Source organism: Electrophorus electricus, chromosome 2 (assembly GCF_013358815.1).
Source record: "Electrophorus electricus isolate fEleEle1 chromosome 2, fEleEle1.pri, whole genome shotgun sequence".
Taxonomy (NCBI): Eukaryota; Metazoa; Chordata; class Actinopteri; order Gymnotiformes; family Gymnotidae; genus Electrophorus; species Electrophorus electricus.
The window spans coordinates 26,607,126-26,619,625 of record NC_049536.1 but is presented as its reverse complement, the minus strand read 5'-3'; the positions used below and the strand labels follow the sequence as shown (position 1 = coordinate 26,619,625).

Below are 12,500 nucleotides of genomic sequence, written 5' to 3'. Positions count from 1 at the left end.
TAATGGTTATATAGTATACTGTAACAGTGTTGGCTCCTTTCAGAGGGGTTTAATGGTTATATAGTATACTGTAACAGTGTTGGCTCCTTTCAGAGGGGTTTAATGGTTATATAGTATACTGTAACAGTGTTGGCTCCTTTCAGAGGGGTACTGCTCTTAACACAAATCTTGTTGCTCTCTCTCTTTCTCTCTCTCATGTTCTTTTTGTCTCTCTCCCCATCTCTCATACTCTCTTTCCCTCTCTCCATATCTTTCTGTCTCTCTGTCTGCCCACCACTCTCACATTCTCTTTTCCTGTCTCTCTCTCTCCATCTCTCATATTCTCTTTCCCTGTCTCTCTCTCCCTACCTCTCTTATATTCTGCTTTCCTGTCACGCTCTCCCCATCTCTCTCATATTCGCTCTTTCCCTGTAACTCTCTCTCACTCACTCGCCCACGTGTGCTCTCTCTCTCTCTCTCTCTCTCTCTCCCTCTCTCTCTCTCTCTCTATCCCTGCCTTCGTCTTTGCCTCTGCTCCTCTATAACCAGCCTGTACACTGTGTACATTATTCAGCTTAACAGCTACCTTACAGACTGCTAATGACACAAATACGACGAGGTCCTAAGCTATTATCCTGCAGCATTAGAGGACCATGGGGAAAGAATTGTACACACTGTTGCAAACAGGGTAATTCATAATACAAAGGTACAACTGACTTAATAATGTCCATGATGGACAGCGATGTCCATCTTTGTAGTTGGTGCATGGATGAATTCTCTACCCCCCCCCCCCCCCGGTCTACGTTCCCGCTCTTTTCTGCAAGCCTGTCCATCTCCTCACACTCTCTGGAGGACTGACCCTCGTTGCACTTCCTGTCTCGTTCACATTATTTAAGCCTGTGTGCTAAATTTGCCCATGGGAAACATATTTCACACAAGAGGAATTTCCTGTATTCTTGTCAAGAGCAGGATGAAGGGAGATATAGAGAGGGGGTCGGGAGATGGGGGGGGGGGATGGAAAAACAGAGAGAAAGAGTGAGAAAGATGGAAAAGGGAAGAGGGGAGAGAAGAGAGAGAGAGAGAGAGAGAGAGAGAGAGAGAGAGAGAGAGAGAGAGAGAGCGAGCAGGGGAAATGGAGATTTGGAGACTTTTTTAAGGTCTCAGCCAAGAATTTGTGCTCCATCATTCTTTTCTTCCCTCACTCCCTCACTGTTTCTCTTCCTTTTACTTCTTGTTCTGCCTTGCTGTTGTTGGAAGGTGGAATTGCAGATGTATAGACGGATTTAACATACAGAAGCCTTCGGCTCACAATGCCTTTCTCTGCCTAGTCCAGTAAGGGACAAGTGAACTGGACTCACATTGGATAGGCTTGGGGAGCTCTCTTTGCAATCAGCCACATCTGCGTGTGGGTTTATGCACTGCCAGATCTTCTGCTGGGTTGGGGGGGGCGGTAACAGTGGGCACGATGGAAGCAGAGAGGGGGGTTTTTAGAAATCTGAATTAACCAAAAGCTTTAGAGAAAATGAACACTCTTTGTGAGGCACGTAACAGGCAAAACTGCATGAGGTGTATTCCAGGCATACAGTAGCATGAAAACAAACATTGGAGAAGCTAGAAGAGGAAGAGGAAGAGGATAAAGAAAAACAATTGTAAATATTTAAATGAAGGCCATGATAACAAGATTGTATATGGATATGGTGAAGGAAAACGGTGAAGGCACATGTGATCTTCTGCCTTATGCTTTTGTTTCCTCATCCAATCATGTGTAATGGATGTGTCTCAAGGTGATTAAATATAGTTAACAGCTAGTGTGTTAATTCAATTTGTCTGGGACAGTATGACATATGATCTCACATGCCACCTCATCCTGTGAAAATCTGCTGAGACTCAAATGGTGCTATTTGCATGATTCAGTGCAGTCCTGAGCTGTGATCGAGGCTAACATGGCGCGTCAGCAGGCCTCGGACGCATTTTAATCAGGTTGGAGTGTTAGAAGTTGGGAGAATAAAAACCACGACCTGCCGGTTCAAACAGGCTCGTGCTTGTGGTCTAGTCTGATGCTTTACTTTGGGCTGGCAGTGCCTCCTCTCTCTCTGGGCCTGATGTCTGCTCCTTTAAAGCCAAATCTCAAAGACAGAAGTATGTCAAGACTTCTCTGACCTTTCACTAAACTTTATCTGTCGCTTTCCTTGAATTTTGGTTTATCTCTGTGAATAGCCATCTTAATCACTCTAAAAAATCCAGGTATTTCTCTTAAGATATTGATTTAGCATTCTCTGACAAACCCAAACTGTGTTCCATACCTGCCTGTATTGTTCAGAGGTCTTTCTCTGAGTGTTCTCTCTCAATCAGTTTAATTTATTTGACTTGTTTTTTGAGCATCCTAAAATCAAAAGATAACATTTGAATGCTGGTGTTTGTTGGAAATTGTGTGATGGAGTATGTTGGTATTTTTTGGAGAATGTTGATGTTTGATGAAGAATGTTGCTGTTTGTTGGATAATGCTGCAGTTTGCGTGAGAATGTTGGTGTTTGATGGAGAATGCTGGAGTTTGCCTGAGAATGTTGGTGTTTGATGGAGAATGTTGGTGTTTGTTGGATAATGCTGGAGTTTGCCTGAGAATGTTGGTGTTTGATGGAGAATGTTGGGTCAGGGAGTCCTGGGCTTAAGACTCTCATCTCTCTCTCATTGTTTCTTTCTATCCTGAGTGGGTAGATCCTACTGGTCACTGCAAGTTAAAGTCTGAGCAGAAGGTCTTGACTGACTGACCAGTCACGGATGACTGGGAGACTTGAGGCCATCTGTTGCCAGAGAGGATCAGAGAGAGAGATTTGCGTCACACATCCATACACACACACACACACACACACACACACACACACACACACACATACACACACACACACACACACACATACACACGCACACACACACGCACCCTGTGGACCACTCTGCCCAGCTGGTCAGCTGTCTCTACTCATTGTGTCCTGGCGAGAGCTGAGAGTCATGCTAGAAGCTGAATTTTTGTTTAGCTTCCACATGTTTTTTCAAACATTTTAGTGACGTTAACAATCCCTGCAGCATTTTCCTATTTCTTAAGATTAAGAGAAGCAGTTAGTTGTCTGTCAGTCTGCGACAGACACTATCATAAAGAATATTATGATTCTGCTTCCCTGTCTCTAAACTCATCACATGCATATTTGTTGCCAATTGAACTTTTTTTTATAGTCCCCCATATTTATTTCCTGAAATGTAATGCTTTCCAATAACCATGAGGTTGGATAATTGGGTTGTGTAATGTTTGACCTGTCTGCAAAAAGAACAACAAAGTTCCCTCACAGAGAAAAAATAAGGGAGTAAAGCCAAAGGAGTAAATGGATAGCCATTTCACAGGAACTAAGTGGGATGAATTATGTTTGCCCCATTTTGTACTTCTAGATTAGACATGGATATGGATGATGCTGGATTAGGAGATATAGAGCTATTTCTAATGATGATCTTCTGGTCAGATTATATGACATAGAGCCTTCCAAAGGAGATCTCCTGGTCAGATTAAGTGATATAGAACACTTTCTGAGGGTAATTTATTTGCTCGAGCTATTCATCCTCTGAAAGGCTGTGAAGACACAGCTTTTTGTGAGGGACACTGAACCACAAACTGAAGGGATTGAATACTGTGAGAGAAAAAGATGATACTGAATGAGCACACCAAGCACAGTCAGCTGGCAGTCCCACACTGACAAGATGGCTGTGTGCCTGATGAAATGTCAAACAAATAGAGGACCTCCTCAAACCCCTTGAGAGAGAGAGAGAGACAGAGAGAGAGAGAGAGAGAGAGTGAGAGAGAGAGATTTCTAAGAAGCTTCTCTGAGAAATTATCCCCACTCATCTGTTCACTTACAGAATATGTACCAAGAAGCTGCTTGTGCTTGTGTGTGTGTGTGTGTGTGTGTGTGTGTGTGTGTGTGTGTGTGTGTGTGTGTGTGTGTGTGGATATGTGTGCACTATGATGTTCACACTTGATATATCATAATGTACTCACAGATCTTCTACCTGCTTAGGGAGTTCATGTGGATGCTGAAGTGCCACTGCCGTGTTTTAGAGAAGCAGTAACAGTAAGCAAGATATTGTGTATGCACATTAAAGCACTTGAATAACACTGCTGAGAACCATCCCACTCTAATACTCTAATAATTCTACACTTACTGCCTAGCGGAGATGTTTGTGTGTGTGTGAGAGAGAGTGAGTGAGAAAGAGAGAGAGAGAACATGAACATACATGCACACATGTGTCCTGGAACTACCTCCAAGGCTACTGATCTGGAGTAACCTCTTGGCAGAGATCAAAAATGTACCATTGCTCTTATGCAATCAGGTCAACCACTGGTGTGGCTCATGCCTGTAGCTCAGGATTTGATATAGGAGTGAGCTTCTATTTAACAAAAGCCAACCCTCCCACTCTCGTTCACCCACACAATGTGCTTACTCTTTGCATACCATCTTTAATAGCTGGAGTTTGCAGTAAGAACAGGCTAGCTCATGGGTTTAGGTTAGCTACATGGGTTTATGCTAACTACATGGGCTTAGGCTAGGTCATGGGTTTAGGCTAGCTACATGGCTTTCTACTAGCTGCAAAACCATCAGCTGTAGTTTGACCAGTCCATTTTGGGCATTATATAATCTTATTCACAAAATGTAACACTGGGTTTAGGCTAGCTCATGGGTTTAGGTTAGCTACATGGGTTTAGGCTAGCTCATAGATTTAAGATAGCTCATGGGTTTAAGATAGCTCATGGGTTTAGGCTAGCTCATGGGTTTAGGTTAGCTACATGGCTTTCTTCTAGCTGCAAAACCATCAGCTGTAGTTTAACTAGTCCATTTTGGGCATTATATAATTTTATTCACACAATGTAACACTGGGCTTAGGCTAGCTCATGGGTTTAGGCTAGCTACATGGGTTTAGGTTAGCTACATGGTTTTAGACTAGCTCATGGGTTTGGGCTAGCTGCAAAACCATCAGCTATAGTTTGACCAGTCCATTTTCGGCTTTATATAATTTTCTTCACAAAATGAAACAATGCAATTCACCACTTGATTTACAGTACAAGAGTGGGTAAATGCTAGTATTGTACATCTTATAGCACACACTCTGGTAGTGAACTCAGGCCTGCTTCCTGCTGTATTGTAGATAACAAATAAAACTGTTTCTTACTTGTAGTGACTGATTTCAAAAAGCAAGCACAGGGAGCAACATTTGTGCATTCTTGTGTCTCCAACACCTCAGACCACAAATGTCTAGTTCTCAGATGTAACATGTTTTGTGGAAATATTATCTATATGATTCCATGATCACTATGATGTGTGTTGATGCAAGATCCGTGGGTTACTTGGAAAGTAATCCTCTATAGGGTGTGTAGACCTTTTCAAAGGTATACTTTGTATGCGTTTTAAAATTTTTAGTCTTAAAAGAATTAACGTTTTGTGTATATTATGTGTCCATTTCAATATGTAGACGTATACAGACAGTTCCAAATAGTGCAAGTGTTATGGCTGACCAGCAGATCTTTTGAAATGGCACTATGTTTTTGTTGTTGCAGTCTTTTGAAGTCTTATTAAAGGCAATTGGCCTTGTAGGGACATAGGAGTGACATGAAGGTTTACGATAAGTCACCTGTGACTATAAGAGTCTTTAGCGATATAACCGGTGGTACCTGCTTTTGTAGCTCTGTCTGGGATGTGATCACGTGCAGATTGGCTAATGGCCGATGCTGTCATGAGTTACAGTATCTGTACCAAACAAAGCAGAATTCTCCATATCACCGTGAATTAAAAGTGACCAGTCAGTATTAATCTGTAGTTTCCTTTTATGACACATTTGCTGTTGTGCTGTATACATGAAGAAAAATACTGATTATTTTGAAACCAAAATCCTGGTTCTGATTAGTATAGTCATGGGGTGTTTTAATTGTTTTAGCCTATTCTTCTACTGAATCCAAACAATCTAGTTACCTAAAGAAAAATCTGTTTTAATCCATTACTCCTAGATACAGAGATATATATTCAATTACACTTTTTTTTTCAGAGGATAATTGTGTCTTTTGTGTTTGGTTCAGTGCTATTACTGTCTTAGTGCTTGTAGGTCTCTTTCTCCTGAATATTACAATCTTAGTGCTCGTAGGTCTCTTTTTCCTGAATATTGCAGTCTTATTGCTCCGTAGGTGTTGTTCTCCTGAATATTACAGTCTTAGTGCTCATAGGTCTCTTTCTCCTGAATGACTCCCAGAGTCTCAGGCCAGAACTGCAGCTCTCCTGCCATGAAGTTACTGAGTGAGATGAACCTGTGTGTATTGATCAAAGGGGTTGACACGGATGAAAACAGAGTTGGACTCATGAAAGAGTACGTCCTGTCAGCTCTCGAGTGCTTCAACACTGGGATGCCTTAGATGTGTGTGCTCTCTCTCTCTCTCTGTCGCTCTCGCTCTCTCTTTCTCTCTCTCCCTCTCTCTCTCTCTCTCTCTCTCTCTCTCTCTCTCTCTCTCTCTCTCTCTCTCTCTCTCTCTCTCTCTAGTCTCCTGAGCCCTACTGCAAATCACACAGGTAGTGACATGGCTTTGAGGAATACACTGGTCAGTGGTTTGACTGGAGTGTGAATTTGAAGTTGTATGCTGTGAAATTAACTAGCGTGTCAAGCAGGATGTCCAGAGAGCGAGCCAGAAGGATGTCCAGACGACAGAACAGATACGCAGCTCTGCCGTCCCTCTTAGCTTAACGACTCCTCTGCTGTCATAATAAGTGCCATCAGCAAAACCCATTATAGCAATAAAGAGAGAAAGAGTTGAAAAAGAATAAGAATGAGAGAAGAAGCAAGAAAGGAATCTGTGCATAATCATGTGTGTCATGCCCTTGCACAGAAGAAACTACTGAAATGACTGAAACTACTGAAATGACTGCAGTGGGCAGTGTGTGTGTGTGTGTGTGTGTGTGTGTGTGTGTGTGTGTGTGTGTGTGTGTGTGTGTGTGTGTGTAAATTCTGGTCCTGAAAAAAAATCCCCGCCCCCTTTTAAGAAACGAATTCAAGCAAAATCAATTGTTCTTAGGTTCCACCACCTTTCACCTCACCCTGCTGATGCCACTGAGTCTCAGGTGCAGTGTCTCTCACACTGGTGCCATAGTGCTGGGGTCCTGGGGGGCTGGGGGGTGGGATTATGACCAGGCTTGCAGCTGCTGCCTGTTGGTAGCCGGGCAGGATTAACATCTTAACGGTCCTACTACCCCGACACACAGCCAAGCCCTCGAGCGGTGGGTGGATGTGGCTATTGAAGACTGGGAGGTGGAAGGAGAACAGATCTGACTACGCCCAGGCACTTCAGCTGTAGTAGGGCTCATGCTGAAGGGCTCACCGCGGTCTGGGATATTTGGTGTCTTTGCAGATGGTTCACCAAAGACCCTGAGTTAGAACAGGGTACCCTGCGGTTTTGCGAATAGAAACAAAATACACAGACAGAATTGAACTAAACATAAACATTTAACTTTTTAGAATATGAATATCTTTGAGTTCACATAATTCATCATGCTAGCCAAATGGTTCAGTCCAAAATGCTAGTTTTGCTAACAAGGGAATGTGTGTAAGTAGCCATGGTATAATGTTAATTGGTGGCTACTAATTTTGCCATTCATTGTGCTGTTATTGACTCTACTGGTTACTATCATGGTCTTCAGTAATATTTGTGCTATATGTCTTTCTCTTTTAAGTCTTACTACTCATATCTGTAGTACCACATAGGATGCCTTGGAAGTCTGTCAGCTGGTGTATATGTGTGTGTGTGTGTGTGTGTGTGTGTGTTGGGGGGGGGGTGCTTGTAGGGTATGCAGCGAGGGTAGGCAAAGACTTGAGCATAAAAGAAGAAGTGATGAGTGTGTGCAGTAGTTGATAAGGGCATTACTAAAGGAGAGAGCACGTCTCTGTCTTTATGCAAAGACAGACAAGGTGACAAAGCAGTGTAATTATCCAGCACCGTGAACCCTTCCCCCAAACATGCACACGCACACACACACACTTTTTAAAAGATGGCTCATTTTCCATAGATATGATCTCTTTTATATTTGTTTGGGGTTTGGCCTGAACTGCTTCCAGAATTGTGATCTGATTGTATTATATATTTCTGTTACCATACACCAGGGTCATTTGTTTTCAAACTGGTGAAAATGTAAATATAATTTGGTCAGATCATTACATATATTCTGATTAGCATTTCAGTGCATGTTAGTACCGCTTATAACTTCCTATCAGTGAGAATGTGTGCAGTTGTAAGAGCAGACTCGCTACACAGCAAGGGACGCTACGAACGCACGTTAGCTAGCAAAAGGCTGGCATGAAGTGCCTCAGCGAACAGTGACCACTTTGTGAAGCGCCAGATCTGTCCATCACAGGGAGCTCACAGATGGAGAATGAGGAGATCTGGAGAATGAGGAGAGCTCACAGAAACTGAGAAGAACTCACGGAGAAAGAGGAGAGCTCACAGAGAAAGAGGAGAGCTCACCGAGAATGAGGAGAGCTCACTGAGAATGAGGAGAGCTCACAGAGAAAGAGGAGAGCTCACCGAGAATGAGGAGAGCTCACAGAGAAAGAGGAGAGCTCACAGAGAAAGAGGAGAGCTCACCGAGAAAGAGGAGAGCTGACAGAGAAAGAGGAGAGCTCACCGAGAATGAGGAGAGCTCACAGAGAAAGAGGAGAGCTCACCGAGAAAGAGGAGAGCTCACAGAGAAAGAGGAGAGCTCACCAAGAATGAGGAGAGCTCACTGAGAAAGAGGAGCACTGGAGTGCCTGACTGCACATATAGATGGCAGCAGAGCAGTGGAGCAGTGTTAAAGGCTTCTGGAAGCTTCTGTAATAGTGATTCAGTGATTCATTAATTCCAAACTACTATACTGCCGTGTTTCCATTCACAGTGGATTGGACGTCAGTTTATTAATAATAGAGCCACACTCAGCCACACACACACACACACACACACACACACACACAAACACATATGCACACATACACACACACACACACACACACACACACAAACACACACTCTGACACACTTCTTGTTTTCAGGCAAACTCATGTACCCCCTCACTACCTTCCCTGCTGCAGGACCTGGATTGCTGGGTGCTGAGGCAGTGTGTGTGTGTGTGTGTGTGTGTGTGTGTGTGTGTGTGTGTGTGTGTGTGTGTGTGTGTGTGTGTGTGTGTGTGAAAGAGACAGTAAGGGGCAGCTCAGCTGGTATGGGAGTCTGAGTGGCAGCATTCTTCTAAGTGCTTCTGTATTGTTGGAAAGTGATGGTCTTCTATAACCGCTGAGGTCAAGTGACTGACATATGACATTGAGGACTCTTTTTACTGCTCTATTTACATTTGGTTCCCTCTGTCTCTCTCTCTCTCTCTCTCTCTCTCTCTCTCTCTCTCTCTCTCTCTCTCTCTCTCTCTCTCTCTCGCTGTCTCTCTTTCTCCCCTCAGGCTCAGCTGCTTTGCGCTCGTCTCGTGTGCCGTACTGTGTCTCAGCATCCTGCTCCCAGATTTGCCGGTAAGGTTCCCCCTCTGACTCTCCTCTGGCTCTCGGGTTTGTATCGTGCTCCCTCACTTGTTCTCATGCTCTTTCTGTCTGTCTCTTTCTGTCTGTCTCTCCTTGTCACCCCAGCTGTCTCTCTGCCTGTTCTGCTCTTTTTCTCTGCAGAGATACTGTCATGACCTCCTGCCTGATCTGATGCTCTGACACTATAAGAGTGAAATTCTCAAAGTATTCTCCTCTGCTTTTCTTTTTCTGTCTTCATTTTCTATCTCTCTTCCTTCCCCCCTTTTGTACCTCCCCATTTCCTTCTCTCCCTCCCTTTCCCCATCTCTCGCTGTCTCTTTTATTCTGTCGTTCACATCATTTTTCTCACGATGGCCGATCACTTGGGAGTACTGTCTCAATGATTTATGCAGCAGGTGTGTGCATTGGAGGGAGTGTGTGTGTGTGTGTGTGTGTGTGTTTGTGTGTGTGTGTTTCCATCTGCTGATTTTTTAATGAATCTCTAAAACTGTGATGAGGACGTGTTACAGCTCAGTAATTGCGTAAGCTGTGTTTATGTGTGATTGTCTTTAATTGGCAGATACAGACTGTGCAGTGATGACCTATGACCTGTGAGTTGTGTGTGTGTTACTGTAGGTGTCAGACTAAAGAGTTGGCATCTAGACACCCTCCCCAAGGGTCTTTGTCTGCCTGTACCACTGAACACAGATGTGCATACGCATAAATGTGCACATGCATGCACGTATACATAAACATTCGCATACTCAAGCATGTCATGTACGCAGACGTATCACCTGCTCAGACATGGTCTGGGCTGGTCAGATAGGGGTTCCAAGCCTAACCCTAATTCTGACCTTCCACAGACGTGTTGTAAGAAAGGGAGTGTAGGCAGGGAGATGGAGAGAGGATCTGATATTTACCAAATGTATATAATTGATTTGCTGCTGTGCTGTGACTCTGGCTGTGCTGTGACTCTGGCTGTGCTGTGACTCTGGCTGTGCTGTGACTCTAGCTGTGCTGTGACTCTGGCTGTGCTGTGACTCTAGCTGTGCTGTGACTCTGGCTGTGCTGTGAATCTGGATGTGACTGAGGTCCACCTGTGTGAGCTGATTCAGAGGAACGAGGCCCTAAGCCAGGTGCTGTTCTGAGCTTCTGCAAAATGCAGTGATATTTCTCTTGATGTCCTTGTCATCTCAATGGCTACTGTGTGTGAGTCTAACTCAAGCGCAGCTTGGCACAAGAAACACCAATGATGTAATGCAGAAAAACAAAAGCACACCCCACCCCTAAAACCCCCTCGAAAAAGAAAACAGACAGAAGTTAATATGAATGAACAAACAGACCCACAGACATCTGGAGAGCATGTACCGTCTGATGGTATACAGACAGACATGATGAAACGCATAAATATGTCCAGACGTGAAGGCGAAGCCCTGAGTCTGGGAGGAAATAGAGACCAAGAGAGGGAGAGAAAGACAAAGAAGGAGGGAGAGAGAGAGAGAGAGAGAGAGAGAGAGACAGAGAGAGAAGGAGGGTGCAGTGGCTGTCAGACGCGCGTCCATGTCTCTCTGCCCCGTGGGTGGGGGTGACCGTTCTGGCTGCTTGCTCTTTTCCCAATCTGTCCTAAACAAATAGATGCTGACACACAAGGACCAGGCGACAGCACTCTAGAGTACAAAAAAGCGCCCCCAAACACACACACACACACATACACACACACACTTTCTAATGTGGGTCCACAGCTCCCCCATATCCCTTCAAGTGATTCCCAAGATGCACACATGCTCACAGACAAACACTCACACACACACACACACTCAAGAGTCTCTGATAGCGACTTTACTCATGGCTGAAATTACACAGCCTGAAGGTTCACACCATACACCAGTTCCTGCTTCTGTTGTCTCCTGGACGTTAAACTTGGCCAAACGCGACCTGACCATCTGAAGGACTACAGCGTGTGATGAAGAACTGTGTGCACCAGCTGTGTAGGTTGTAGGGTAGCACAGTATTAGCAGTCTGAAATTAACCCTTAAAAGCCCAGCTGTTTCACCAGCTGTTTCTACTTTGCTCAGGTCATTAACAAGCTGGTTGTGTACTCAAAACTGCTGAGACGGTAACAAAATAACAGCAACGAAAAGATTATAGCATTATATTCTGATATGTTCTTTGCAATGTGTGTATCATTGAAGATTTATATATATGCAATGCACACCAGAACGCAAGGTTACCAGAGAAAAGTGTTTCTGAAGGTGAAACCACACAGCTTTCAACATTTTGTCATTGGTAAATAGTTCAAGGAGGAGAGGTGGAAAAGGTGTGTGTGTGTGTGTGTGTGTGTGTGTGTGTGTGTGTGTGTGTGTGTGTGTGTGTGTGTTTGGGGGGGGCCACGACATACACTTCCGACTCCCATACACCATGGAAACGGCTGGAAAGAGAGTGGGAGAATGACCAAGACAGCACAGAGCTAAGAATAGAAGGTCATACCTGAATATTTGTTGAAGGCGGTTGGGGCCTTGACACAGCACCGGAAGAAGAAATCATGCAGGACTATTGAGTTTCAGATTCTTGATTTGTGTGGGAAATGGGTTGTGTTTAGAGACAGTCTCCAAGTTCCCTCATCTATAAAGCTGCCAATTTGATTCTTATTTATAATGCCATTCACAGAGCAGTAATTACATGTTTTGAAAACTGAAATGGCTTTGGAAACCTTTAGCTTGCATCACTCATAAAAAAACAACAACTATGCACTCGAATCTCATAAAAATCTGGCAAAGTGGTTTATCTTGACACTCCATTATTCCAAAGTCAGACGAGGACTTTTAAGCTAAGAAGTAAATCGTTCAGTCACCCAGCTCGAGGAAGAGCGGGGTATACAATAAGCAGCTAAGATGAAAAGAAGGCACGTGTCTGGAGCAGTGGAGTGAGACTTGAACTTTCTCACCCTGAAGGCCTGGAGAATT

The 12,500-nt window shown here is 44.0% G+C and overlaps 1 protein-coding gene across 21 annotated transcripts in view; it reads left to right on the top strand.

Annotated features, from left to right (window-relative positions):
- The window catches only part of map2 (microtubule-associated protein 2), an 86,307-nt gene that overhangs the window by 20,747 nt on the left and 53,060 nt on the right, over positions 1–12,500 (top strand). For all 21 annotated transcript variants that reach the window (XM_035535890.1, XM_035535941.1, XM_035535926.1 and 18 more), the window contains exon 2: positions 9,483–9,549. The gene's annotated coding sequence lies outside the window, so the exon portion shown is untranslated. The remainder of the gene's footprint in view (positions 1–9,482; positions 9,550–12,500) is intronic.